The sequence below is a fragment of the Gorilla gorilla genome, chromosome 8 (assembly GCF_029281585.2).
Source record: "Gorilla gorilla gorilla isolate KB3781 chromosome 8, NHGRI_mGorGor1-v2.1_pri, whole genome shotgun sequence".
Taxonomy (NCBI): Eukaryota; Metazoa; Chordata; class Mammalia; order Primates; family Hominidae; genus Gorilla; species Gorilla gorilla.
This window is the reverse complement of record NC_073232.2, coordinates 60083858-60096307: the sequence shown is the minus strand read 5'-3', so window position 1 is coordinate 60096307 and position 12450 is coordinate 60083858. Positions and strand designations below refer to the sequence as shown.

Sequence of the window (12450 nt, the reverse complement as noted above, 5' to 3'; positions counted from 1 at the left end):
ACAGATGATCAGGTAGGACAAATACCATGTCCCAAATAGAACCAAATGTATACCAATATAGTCGATGGGCCTATTATTACTCTAAATTAATAATAAAAAATATCATATAGTTATTCAAACTTCACATTGAATAACAGCTTTTTAAATTTTGAAAAGAAGTGTTGTATAACAACTTTTGTTACATTAATATAATCAAAATACAGAATATAATCAAAATACAGTGTAGTAGAGTTTTATTTTTAAAGAAGGATAATATGTAGAGACAATGATAAACTATTTTCAAAAGCAAATAATATGTGGCCATTATAAATGACAAGCACTATAAGGCTAGCTGCGGAATATTAGCATGTCATATGTGAGAAATGAATAAAATTATGTCATGGAGAATAGTATCGGAGCATTATTTACTTTATCACAAGTAAAGATAGTTAATAGGTTTGTTTTTACTAGTTTTAAAGTAGACCACTGATATTAAAATGTAAAAATTGTGTTCCATGTTAATGCAATACAAATAATTCTCACTAGAAAAAAAAATCCTAGAGTTGAATTTTCTTTTTTTTCATGGAGAAAGTTAACTGAACCAAAATTTCTGCCAGCAGAATTCAGTCTTACACATGTAGATGTGAAAGTGTGCATCTCCTCTCAACACAGCTTTCTTCAGTAATGACAGAATTTTTCCTAATAAAGAAAAATGTTTTTCAACATCCTGTAGAGTTCTCTTTACATAATATTTCAAAGTACCGAAAGACTCTTACAAACACTGTACTTTCCAATGATCACTAAAAAGGTCTCCAAATGCCACCATAGGAAAACTATTAAACAGGCAGTGATTATACGCCTAGACTCATACAACACTGTAGGCCATTAAAGACAAACCATTTTCCAATGCATTTAAGAGTTATATTAAAAGAAATTAATGTGAACTTTCTACTCTCCTCCTTCAAATGTTTACAGATAAACATGTCCTATCATTTGTAAAATGGCCTGCCACATTTAGAAATTTGAATTAAATTTCTGTAATAATTTAGGTCCAGGAAAAAATGTATAGTGATTTTCCCCTCAGCCAGTAGAGGATATAATGAAGGAAAAAATGCAGGAAGATAGCCAGAACACAAAGCAGCACTTGATATGCACAATATTTTACAATCCAGTATTCTTAGACTGGGAATGCTTGATGTTTTTCCAACATTGTGAATGGACTTATCACACCCAATAACATCCTTCATACCTTTGCACATCAATGAATTTGGTTATTTTCCTTCTGTCTTGGTTGTCCAATAGTGATTGCCTTAATTGATAGTGAATTAAAATTATCTGTGGAGCTTTAAAAAATATGTTCCTGAGTAACACACTGAGAAATTCTGACCCATAATTCTATACTGAAACTTAGGAAATCCCAGATGATTATGACACCATATATCCAAAAGTAAGCATTTTGAAAGCACTAAAACCTTCACCACTTATCAAAACACAGTGAATTGTCATCTGTAAATCAATTCAGTAATGAAAAAGAGTAATGTCACCATGTAATATCAATGATCTTCAAACTTTCTCTTTTGTTGACATTGTATTTATTACTCACATTTCCACTTTCAAGTCCTGTGACATACCTGCCAGCTGTATTCCAGTGCCATTAATTAATATATCCTTTTTAGCCAATGATGTTAGATTTTTGGGCTATTAATAGATAAAGACTAACATGTAAATATAAATAAGGGAAATATAACATATAAATAAGGGAAACAGGAAAATAAAGAGTAACTTTTGTTGCAAAAATTTCACAAATGCCAGTCAAATTTCACAATTTTATTTTCAGTATTAAGAAATATGCCTTCTTTGGTGAAAATTATTTTCAAAACAAATTCAATAATTTATTTAAGATACTCTGGGAAGGTTATTTAGAAATGTTCTGGAGACAAAAGAGAATATATATTTTAAAAATAACTCAGGTGTTATCTAGGGAGTAACCTGAAAAATACTTTCACAGAACAAAGGTTAAGGAATTAATCTTCAGAAAGAAATTCAGGTAAAAGTACATGTCTAAAAAGACCTTTGAAAACTGGGAAGTTAACAACTTTTCACATCACTAAACATTTTATATAAACTTATTTTATTATAGCCAGATTAGAAACATACAGGCTACAGTTTTCAAAACTAGATTAATGTGAAACCCTTGGATTTTTAGGAAAATTAGTCTGTTTTTCTACTATCACACCAAACAAAACTTTGTCATAAGTGCTTAAGAATCAGCTGGAATAGCTAGAATGTATTTATCCAAAAGTTGTCTGTATTTAAACTTTTGAACATGATAGGACAATAAAGATTGTTTATGAATGATAATAATATTTTTTCAGGTGTCTTAACTATAGTCTTTGAAAGAGTACAATTCCAAAATAGTATGATTTGAGGGCTGATGATAAGATGTTCCTGTTCCCAAATAGGCCTCTTAATCCACTTAGTACATAAACAAATTACATGAAGAGAGTACCACATGTTTGCCTTAAGACAAACATCTTACCTGGTACATTTTAAAACTAAGTATTTCAAGGAAATACCAGAGTAAACCTGTGGAAAGAGGAGAGCAGCCTGTTTTTCCAAGATGCCAATAACTGACACTTTTCAAATTTCTTGAATTTGGATTCATTTTGGGGAGAATAGAAAAAAGAAAGTAGCATGGTTAGTAAAATAAGAAAAGAACCCAATATTATTACAGTCATAACATTTGCTAGTAATAGAGACTGCCCCAGTTTAAAATTGATTTTTCAATTAAAATATTAAATGTCATTTTATGATTTTTTAGTCTGGGAGGCAAGTTAGGAGACTTTTATTAATAGTCATTAATTGACAAAGCTTCTACAGTTGTGCTTTTTATTTAATATTATAACACATTAACCACAGACATCCTTTGATTTTCTGTCATATTTTCAATTCTCTGTCTGTACATGTTGTCTCAAGAGTAGCAACATTTGTGAATTTATTTTAACAATTCATGATTTTGTCAGCATTTTAAGGGCTTACTGTTCCAAGGGGACATTATAACAAAGCACTGAAGAACACAGAACTTCAGTTTAGCTGGAAATTTATATTGGAATACCATTGTTGTCCCTTATTTACTGATTTATACACTGTTCATCAGTGAAATTGAAATAAGATTAGCTATTTTATACAGTTATTATAAGGATGAATTCAATTCGTTTTGAAATATTGGAAATATATGTATTTGATACAAAAACTTGTATATATTATTTTAAAAATATTTATTCATAACAGTTTTAAAACTTTTGTTTAGCCTAATCTAACGTCATTTTCCAGAAAATAAATGTGAGGCATCATGTTCAGTAAAATATGTAGAATCAAACTGACCGTATAAACCCAGCTTTGTCACTTAGTTGAGAAATGTGTCGTACATCTATAAACTCCAGTGTCCACGTGGCATACCTGAGCATACCAAGTCCTTGCTGAGATATGTAATTAAAAGATATGAAATCAATGCTCAGGAGTATGCAGGCACCCAAACAATAGTCATTAACTATTTATGTGATATTTAGAAGTTAAAATTGAAATGACTTTGTGAGAAATGATACGTGTGGGGTAAAGAGAAGGATGTATAAATTTTGGTTTACATAACTGGATAGACAGTGATGTCATTCATGGAAACATTGTGAAAGAGTCTGGTTTACAGAATTCTGGGAAGATGATGGAAAAGCAAGCACTGGAAATCTCTTTACACATAAATAATAATTACACTGGCAAAATCTCTCTGATACAACTCTTTTGGAATTCTTGAATTTAGTGAAACTTACAACTTCCAGGAGAAAGCATGGATAATAAATTTTAGTTAATTTCAGCCGTTAGCTTAGGAGCAACTATCCATCCCCACCCTCAACCCCAAGACAGGGAGCTGTGCACGTATTTCTGCTGCAGCTTGCCTCTAGCTTGCAAAAACTACCATGAGCAAAAAGGACCACATCCTTTGGTTATCAAGGATCTGTGCTGTCATGGTTGATCGCTGCTTCTGAGCACAATGGTAGAGACAAAAAGGTGGTAGCCATTGTTTTTGCACTCCCTTCTGTTCTAAAACCCACTCTTCCTGGCTAAGGTGACTTCCAGGAGATTTAAAAGGCTGTTTGTCCCCCTACATTTTTCCTTTACCCCTTTGAGAAGTCAAACATTAAAGAATAGTATATTTCCAGAGCAACTGCATACATGAGGGAAATTAGAAAGTTTCAGTGTATCATCAAGAAATGGTGCAGGTTCATAAAATACTAATAAAAGTCTTTAAGTTTACAACTCAGGCTGATCTTCAGCACAGACACAGCCTGCAACAATATAAACAAAATAATAACAAAAACAGCAAGCCCTAGGGAAGGGAGAAAATCTGATTTCAAGATTTACCATTTAATTAAATTCAGATGTCCAGTTTTTAACAAATAATCACAAGGCACACACAGGAACAAGAAAGTATGGCTCATTTAAAGAAAACAGATAAAGCAAAATAAAGTCACCAAGAAAGACCTGATGGTAGATCCACTACATAAATACTTTAAAATAACCATTATAATGGTGTCCAAAAAACTAAAGGAAAGCATAGAGAAAGTCAAGGAAACAATGGATGAACAAAATGAAAATATCAATAGAGATAGAAAGGCTAAAAATGAACAAAAAAAAATCAGGAGCTGAAAATTACCACTGAATGAAAATTCCATAACCTATCCCCCAGAGAATATATAAATTATTCTCATACATAAACTAAGGTAGTTCATTAACCGCTATAAATGCTCAAGGAATCCTGCAGCTTAAAATAAAAGGACATTAGATAGTAACTCAAAGCTATATGAATAAGTATATATCTCAGTAAAGGTAAACGCATGGACAATATAAAAGCTAGTATTATTGTAACATTGGTTTGTAACTTCATTATTTATTTTCCACAGACTTCAAGAGACTAATATATTAAACAATTATTAGTCTAAAGTCCCCATTATTATAACTTTGGTTTGTACATCTACATTTTGTTTTATACATAATAGAGAATACTAATATATTAAAAATGATTACTTTATGTTTTTGAATGTACAACGTATAGACATAATTTTGTGACATTAATAACTGAAAAAAATGTGAATGAAGATGTTATAGGAGCTGAGTTTTTGTATATTATTGAACTTTTGCTAATATACATTCAAATTAGAGTATTATAATTTTAGAGTGTTGGTGGTTAATACTCATGGTACCCACAAAGAAAATAATTATAGAATATACATTAAAAAACGTATGAAAGGAATTTAAATTTTCACTACAAAATATAAATTCAATACTAAAAAAGCTACAAGGCATCTAGAAAATAAATAACAAAATGACAGTTACAGTTATCTTCTTATTAACAATTACTTTAATTTTAAATAGCAAAGCCCTTCAAACAAAAGAATGATACTGGCAGCATGGATTATGGCCATGATCCAACTATATACTGTCTAAAAGAGACTCACTCTATATCTGAATACACAAACAGATTGAAAGTGAAAGGATAGAAAAAGACGCTCCATGTAAACAGTAACCATAAGAGTACTGGGGTGGTTATATTAATACCAGATAAAATAGACTTTAAATAACTGTTAAAAGGTTGCAAGAGTCAAAGGAGGACATTATATATTAATAAAAGGTTCAATATTCCAAGAAGCTATAATAAATATCAACATGTACATAACAGACTATTAGAAGGAAATTTTGATATAAATGAAGGAAAAATAAATAGTTCTACAATAATAATTGAAGACTTCAAAATCTACCCTTAGTAATGGATAAACCAATCAGAAGATAAGTAAAGAAATAAATAACAATAGAGGACTTAAAAAACACAATAAACCAACAAGATGTAAGAGATATTTACAGAATATTCTACCCCACAACAGAATATGCATTCTTCTCAAGTGCACATGGAATGTTTTCCAGGACGGATTATGTGTTAGGCCACAAATTACATCTCAATAGGTTTAAAAGATATCATACAAAGTATCTTTGCCAACTACAACAAAATTAGGTTAGAAATTAGTAACAAAAGAAAACGTGGAAAAATCAAAAAATGTGTGGAAATTAAACATGTATTTCTAAATTCCCAATTGATCAAAGAAGAAATAACAGGGGAACTGTACACGTATTTCGAAATAAATGAAAACTAAATCACAACATGCCAAAATTTATGAGACATAGAAAAAGCAGCGCTAAGAGAGAAATGTATAGCTATAAATGCTTACATTTAAAAGTAAGAAATATTTTCTTTTAATTTAGAAAAAGACATATCTCAAATCAACCACTTTACAACTTAAACCAGAAAAACAAACTGAAGGCAAGTAGAAGACAGAAGATAATAAAGACTAGAGCAGAGATAGACAAAATAGATGATAGAAAAACAATGAAACCAAAAGTTGGTTATTTGAAAAGATCAACAACATTAGTAAACTTTTAGCTAGACGGACTAAGAGAAAAAGAAGACTCAAATTACTACAATGAGAAATGAAAATGGTGACTTTGCTATCAATTCTACAGAAATAAAATGGACTATAAGAGAGTACTATGAAAACTTGTATGCCTAGAAATCTAATTACATATGAAATGGAAAAATTCCTAGAGACATAAAACTTACCAACACTAAATAATGATAAAATTAAAAATGTAAATAGACTGATACCTACTAAGGAGACTGAACCAGTAATAAAATATCTCCTGACAACAAAAGCCCTGGACCTGATGGCATCACCAGTGAATTCCATAAAACATTTAAAGAACTAGCATCAATCTTTTTCAAACTTTTCCAAAAATGCTGTCATGAGGGAACATTTCCAAAACTCATTCTATAAGACATCATTAGCCTAATACCATAGACATATCCTTTATAAACACTGATGCAAAAATCCTCAAAAAATTACTAGCAAAACAAGTTATTAAGCAGCAGATTAAAATGATTACAGACCACAAGCAAAAGAGATTTATTAATATTAATGGAAATCAAAGATATTTCAACATACAAAAATTGTTAAATGTAATACACCATATTAACAATGAACGGTAAGAATCACATGGTTATCTCAACTGATGCATAAATAGCATTTGGCAAAATTTTGTACCCTTTCATGATTTAAAAAAAACACTCAACAAAGTAGAAATATATGGAAACCACCTTAACCTAATAAAAAAATTCATATATAAAAGTCCCATATAAAACGTTATAGTCAATCGTGAAAAACTTAAGAGTTTTCCCTCTGTGATAAGCAACAAGGCAAGGAAGCCTGAGCTTACTACTATTCAATATAGTACTAAAAGATCTGGCCAGAAAAAAATATGTAAGGAAAAGAAAAATAAAAGGCATAAAATTGGAAACGAAGAAGTCAAATTATCTTTGTTTACAGATAATATAATCTTATTTATAGAAAACGCTGAAAATTCCACTAAAATAGTAGAACCAATAAATTAAGTCACCACATAAAAATCAAGTGCATGTCTATACAATAACAAAGAATAATCCAAAAACAAAATTAATAAAATAATTTAATTTGCAATAGCATCAAAAATATAAACTATTTTTATTTAATCAAGAAAATAAAAGACCTGTCCTATAAAAGCTACAAAACATTCCAAAACAAATTAAAGAATATAAAAAGAATGGAAAGGCATCTCATATTCATGATTGGAAGACTTAACATTGTTATAATGTCAACACCACAGATTCAATGAAAATCTATAGACTTAACGCAATCCCTATCAAAATCCCAATGATGCCTTAAAGCAGAAATACAAAAAACTCATCCTAAAATTCATAGGAATTTCAAGAGACTCCAAATAGCTAAATTGATCCTAGAAAAGAACAAGCTAGAACACTCAGACTCCTGATTTCCAAACTTACTATAAAGCTACAGTAATCAAAACATTGTGGTACTGGCATAAAGACAGACATATGGACCAGTGTAATAGGAAAGGTTGCCTGGAAGTAAAGTCTCACATGTATAGTCAAATGATTTTCAATTACGGTGTCAAGAGTATTCAATGGGGAAAAGGCAGTATTTTCAATAAATGTTGCAGGGAAAATGAGATATCCATATGCAAAATAATAAAGTTGGATCCTTACTTAACACCATATACAAAAATTTAGTCAAAATGGATCCATGACCTAAACGGAAGACCTAAAACTATAAACTCTTACAAGAAAGATAAGTTTTAATACTTCAGATTTGGCAATATTTTTTAATAAGACACCTGACATTCACAAAACAAAATTAAAAAGAGGCAAACGGGCTTCACAAAAAGTAAAAAAGAAAAAAAAAGATGAAATAAAAATGCATGCATCAAAAGAAAATTATAACTACAGTAAAAGGCAATTTACCTAATGGAAGAAAATATTTGCAGAACATATATCTAGTAAAGGATTAATATTCAGAATATACAGAGCACTCCTAAAGCTCAGTAACAAAAAACAAGCAACCTGATTCAAAAATCGTCAAAATACTTGAATAGACATTTATCCAAAGAAGATATACAAATGGCAAATAAACACTTGAAAACATGCACAACATCACTAATCATTAGGAAAATGCAAATAAAAACTACAATGAGATTATTTTTGTAGTTCATAAGCGCGATGACTGGGTGTTCACACACAGGTGCAAGTTGTGCCACCTTCGAACCTTGTTACACCGTTGGCACATTACCCATCAGACATGAAAAAAAAACCTACAATGAGATACCAGCCCATACCCATTTAGGATGGAAGCTATCAAAATAAAACAGGAAATAATAATTTGGCAAGAATGGAGAGAACATAAAACCCTTGTGCACTGTTAGTGGGAATAAATATAAAGTGGAAAAACTGTTGTGAAAAATAATACGGTGAATCATCAAAAATTCAACATGAAATTACCATATGATTCTGCAATTCCATTTCTAGGTATGTACCCAATAGTTTCTTAAATATGTATTTTATACCCATGTTGTTAATAGCATTACTAATAATAGCTAAAATTTAGAAGCAACTCAAGAGTCTATCAAGAGTAGAACGGATAAGCAAAATGTGGTTTTTGTATACAATAGAATATTATTCAACCTTAAGAAGGGAGGAAATTCTAATATATGCTACAACATGTGTGAACCTTGAGGGCGTTATATCAAGTAAAATAAGCCACTCACAGAAAGGCAAATACTCTATTATTCTACTTATATGAGGTACTCAGTGTAGTCAAAATCCTCAGAACAGACAGTGAAATAATGGTTGCCAGGGGCTAATGGAGGGAAAATTTTTCAGTTTTAAAGATTGTAAGAGTTCTGGAGATGGACAATAATGACGACTGAACAATAATATAAATGTGATTAATGATAATTACATTATGTGTATTTTTACCAAAATACAAAATTGGAGAATATAAACAAATAAAAATAAATAAATAAAAAACCAAACCAAACAAAAACCCTGGTTTAAAAGAACAGAATTATGAGTTTGGCTTTGAACAAGCTAATTGGACACGTTATCGGGACTTCCAAAAGAGGATTCAAGTATCTAATGAAATATAGTTAATTTAATGCCACTTATTGCTATTGTCATTCACAGATTCCACACTCAGAAGTTGGAACAGAAAATGTAATTTTTTGAGTCATCTGCACAGATCCTTGATCACTAGGGATGCTCTGGAGATAGAACAGCCTCACATTATTCATCATCGAGCAAAGATACCCAGGTCTTAAAGCCATGTCCTCGCTGCATCTGTCACTGCATGCAGGATTCTGGGAGGGGTAACTTTGAGCAAGGCAGCTGTCTGATGCTAGTTGAAATCTCTGAGAGAGGGAATGGTGGAGAGAGTGGTGTTGCTGAGAGCGAAAGAATGTTTGCAGAAAGCACTCCCTAATGCTGGGACAACATGTCCTCCTTTGAAGAGGCAATAAGGCGACAAATCACTTTGTCCACAATTCTAGTTATGCATCACCACATCTACCGTACTCCCATGTAATATGTTTAACTTGGTCCCTCCTAAGCTACTAATAACCTGGATCTATAAGATATACATTTAAGAATGACTACCATAAATATTCATTTAAAAGAGGTATATGGTTTATGGACCGTGAAGATATTAAAATTACCTATGCAATAAGATGCTTCAGTACTTTCAAAAGTATCAAACAAGATGTGATAGACCTTTATTGCAGATGGAAATACAGCAAGATAAACCTTTAGCTTTCCAGGTCATATATAAACATCTATTAAAAGTTACCTACATTTAGTGTTATGCTCATCCATACTCTGTCCACTTCTAGGATAACAAAGGGCAAAAAGTGTTCATTTATTCAGGTGTGGAAAGGTTAATTACTCAAAAAATAAATTTTAAAAACAATCAAAACAAACAGAAATTTCCAAATTGTATCAAATAGAGAACTCATCCTTGATTTTTCAAAGAATTTTCTCAAAAAAAAAAAACCAGAAACAACAATTTCAAATGAAACATCATGATGAGAATATCTTCAGAATATTTTACTCTGTTTCTAAGGAAATGTGGGTGAGTCCTACATTACTGAAAGTGGTCTTCATTTTCTCCAAATATGCTATTTTCAGAAATAAGAAAACGTAAAGCTCAGTAAAACACTGTAATAAAAAGCATGATATTTAATGTAAACTCATTCAGAGTAATCATGTGAACATGGTTCTATTTCTGTCTATGTCTATACATCATCACCCTAATGCCAGTAAATTTATTTTAAACTAAATATTGGTCTCCTGAGGCAGAGGTAATACAATAATAATAATTTAGAAAAAAATTTACATTTTAACACTGCCACTTTTTCATAATAGTGCTATTTTTCCCTACATAATGCAAAAACACAGACAAATCCAAAAAGCATATTTGTGCCTTAAATTAGGGCAAAATAGGGCTTTTTTTTCTCAAACATGGGATAGTAAGAAGAGCTCTCATCTTAAATTCTTACAGTTAGTTGAATTGTTTACACCAACATTGCATTTTTATAAATAGCTTCTCTTTGTTTCTTAAAAGTACTAGAATTTCATGTTGTAGTTTTTGACAGCTTTATCGTCTGTAATAGTCATGTTTAGAAAAGACCTGGCAGGTGAACAAATACAGCCAACAAGAAGTAGAAAGACAAACATTATTAAGAGGTTTTTGACAATTTTTACAAGGAAAAATATTTTATAAAAGACAACCCTGTTTTCTTCACATTTTAGAGCTAGTCTTCATAAGTGTCTAATACAACACTGGATGATTGTAGGCATAGTTTTTCACTTAAGTATTAATAGAAATAATTTATTACTAAAATATTCATTTATTTTTAAATTTAAGTTAGAAAGAAGTTTGCTGCTTTCTGATATGAAATTTTGAAGCTCAGGAACCAATTTTTTTTCTTTGAGAACACATCTCTGAAATTACAGTGTCAGTCAATGAGAAATATGGCTTGATATTCAAAGAGCATAAAATCTGATTTATATATGACTTTTAAGAATGTCTTCTTGTATAAAGTAATATATATTTACTTATTCTATGAATGCAGTGATTTATACTATACTGCAGGATTTACTATGAGATATTTATCATATCTTTGCCTATATACATAAAGGCAAAGTGGAAAATGTTTTCAAATGCTATTGATTTCCATCCAGACTTAATGAAAAGCCTGACCTTCTGAAAACAGACTTATTATCACTACTTCCTTATTAGCTGTTATACACTATTTCTTCTTTCAAGTGTTATCGTCTGTTTAACTTGGCATTAGCAAAGGCAATAATCATTACTTTTAGTTGTTCCCCATGTTAAAACTTTTTTTAAGGCCACTATTATAAAAGCAATATCAAAAGCAAAATTCCCTAAATATAGGATATAGTTTGGATGTTTTCTCCCCTCCAAATCTCATGTTGAACTGTGATCCCCAGGTCCGTTGAAGGTGGGTCCTGTTGGGAGGTGTTTGGATCATGGCAGGTGGCTCCCTCATGAATACCTTCGTGCCTTCCCTGCAGTAATGAGTTCATGTGAGAGTTGGTTTTTAAAGGGCCTGACACTTCACCACTCACTCTCTTGCTCTCTCTTTTGCCATGTGATACACAGGCTCCCACTTTGCCTTTCACCATGATTGGAAGTTTCCTGAGGCCTCACCAGGAGCAGATACTGGCACTATATTTCTTATACAGCCTGTAGAACTGTGAGCTAAATAAACCTCTTATCTTTATAAATTATGCAGTCTCAGGTATTCCTTATAGCAACTCAAACGGACTAACACAATATTTTTCATGGAAAGAAATGTGAATGGCTTTATGAGCACATTAGTTCTCATACAAATACAAAACATATAGCTTAAATATGAAAAAAGTAATAAGTAAATATCATTATTAATAGGTAATAATTTAAGAATTCCACAGTGAAGAACTCCTTCATTACACATCAATGTGTACCAAAGGAACCACTGATA

General features: G+C 31.2%; 1 protein-coding gene and 1 non-coding gene across 2 annotated transcripts in view; one reads left to right on the top strand and one right to left on the bottom strand.

The window, feature by feature from the left end:
• PCDH15 (protocadherin related 15) overlaps window positions 1-12450 on the bottom strand; it is a 1796064-nt gene that overhangs the window by 1757827 nt on the left and 25787 nt on the right. The gene's annotated exons all lie outside the window — the stretch shown is intronic.
• On the top strand, window positions 8611-8712 carry LOC115936140 (small nucleolar RNA U13). Its single transcript, XR_004071718.1, has one exon. It is a non-coding gene; the product is annotated as a small nucleolar RNA U13 (small nucleolar RNA).